The 2123-nt window shown below is 44.0% G+C and overlaps 1 protein-coding gene across 2 annotated transcripts in view; it reads left to right on the forward strand.

Moving 5' to 3' along the window:
- The window catches only part of TDRD3 (tudor domain containing 3), a 102253-nt gene that overhangs the window by 12605 nt on the left and 87525 nt on the right, over positions 1–2123 (forward strand). The gene's annotated exons all lie outside the window — the stretch shown is intronic.

Consider the following 2123-nt stretch of genomic DNA (forward strand, 5'->3'; position numbering starts at 1 on the left):
TTTAGTTTATAGTGTTTATTTGTTTGGTTTTGGAGTTATTGCAGGGTTGTGTTGCACAACAGCAATACTTGCTTACTGTGTATGACTGCGTATATGTATATGCTGTGTAAGTAACAACACTTGCTGCATATGTTCCATATTGTGCTGTTACCACCTCTGGAGACTGCCTTAAGGTTATCATTTTGTTGTACTTTGTAGCACTGCCTTATGGTGAAATTGTGGTTGTGAGATAGATCTGGTGTGTGTGCTCAGCACTGCCACCATCTCCGAGCTTCGGGAGCCATCTACGGGAACCAGGAATAATTGCACCGTGTACCTTTTCTCCTCAGACAGCATTCGCTAAGGGGGAAGATACCTTCCTTTGTCTTCCCTCTCTCTTCCAGGTTAATTACAGTAGCTCTTGAGAATTATTTAATATTATTATTAATTATATTAATAATTATTCAGTATTTAATATGTTATGAGTGCGTTTCAGGTCTTGTTCAGGGTTAAACAACTATTTAAGAATACCACCCAGAGATTTGCCCCAAGGCTGGGTGGCTATGTGTATTAGGGTGTATGGGATAGTACAGGCAAGCACCTAGGATAGTGGTCACCTCCAAATTCTGCAATTTGGCCCCTGAACAAATGCAGAATTCTGAAAAACTGGTAAAATATTTGGAAAAAGTATGCTGCCGCCTTGGGAATTCCAGAGACACAAATCACTGCAGTGTGCTAGGCCCTGGCCTATGCCTACTGAATCCTGTTCAACACTACTCAGTACCCTCAAGGGGAAGAGGTGTCTGGATCTGATGACAAAATGACAGGCAATGGCTACTGTAACCACTACAACACACACTGCAGGTGAACCAAAGAACCAACTTGTGCTAGTTTTTCAGTCATCCCTGTACACAAGATGAAATACTAGAAGTGGAAGTAAGCTCATTTAGTACCAGATGAAGAAGTTTCTTCTTAAGAGGGAGAAAGAGGAAGAAATGGACAAGGCAGACTGTTCCAAAGCAGGACCACCACAACAACAGGAAGAGAAAGAATAGGGTCAGCTGCTGCTTAAGGAGGAGTAAGAATTCATAAATGAGGCAGTAACCTCCTTATCCCTATTCCTGAGTAAGCTGTGAGTTACGTGAAAAGATTTCAGTTGTCACCCAGATGAGCACATTGTTACCTGGCTGCTCTGATACTGGGATAATGGAGCCAGTAGCCTGAAATTAGAAGGTAGGGAGGCCATGCAGCTGTCATTCCTTTCTAGGGAAGGGGGCACTGACAGAACAGTTGGAAAAGGGGTACAAGACCTCAGTATCTAAAGGGGATTCCTGTCGGGGGTGAAGGAAAGGTATCCTTTTAAAGAAGCTAGCTAGAGAGAGGTATCCAGTACCTGAGGGAATGAGATGACATATGGTGATCTGGACAACAAGCAATTATCTAAAGATCCAGATGAAGTCAGGTGCATGCAATTGATGTGGTGGAAGTTAGTGCACCATCATCGTATGCCAGCTCTTTGGCAGTAAGGACCTGGGAAGATGGAAAAGGACAAAAGGTGAATGAATTAGCTGGTCAATTCTAGCAATACAAAGAAAGTCTGTCTTCCCCCATTGCCTCAGCTATGGAAAACCTGGTACAGCAACGCAGAGGATAGATCCTACTCCCCACCTGTCTAGATCAGTACCTCTCTTGTTAGGAGTAAACGCTCTTCTGGTCAAGAGAGAGGATATAGTGGGTACACCCTGCAGGGCACCCTGTGGTTTTACCTGCATGACTGTGTAGAAGACATGAGGAGGTGAGATGGCAAAATCTTTCATGATCCTAGAGACATGGGCATGTTATTTGCAAGTAAAAACTATCACAAAAGGGAGCTTTTCCAGGAAAATTGCAGTTCCAGTCTTTAGTGGGCAGTTCCCCAGACAGAGTAGAATGGCTCATATCATTCTGATATTGATGAAGGAACTTCTGATCTGTATTTATGGGAATTGAAGAGCGAATACCATGACCAGGACTAGAGTGGCTCTGCCTCCAGCCAGGTGGAGGAGAGGGACAACCAGGTTTACTCGACTGGGTGGATCCAGTAGCCTGGTACATTAGACCTACAGGACTATAATGCTCTAGTGGACACTGGTGTGCAGTGTACC

Source organism: Empidonax traillii, unplaced genomic scaffold (assembly GCF_003031625.1).
Source record: "Empidonax traillii isolate 1590-97213 ecotype Southwest subspecies unplaced genomic scaffold, ASM303162v1 scaffold373:size1354568, whole genome shotgun sequence".
Taxonomy (NCBI): domain Eukaryota; kingdom Metazoa; phylum Chordata; class Aves; order Passeriformes; family Tyrannidae; genus Empidonax; species Empidonax traillii.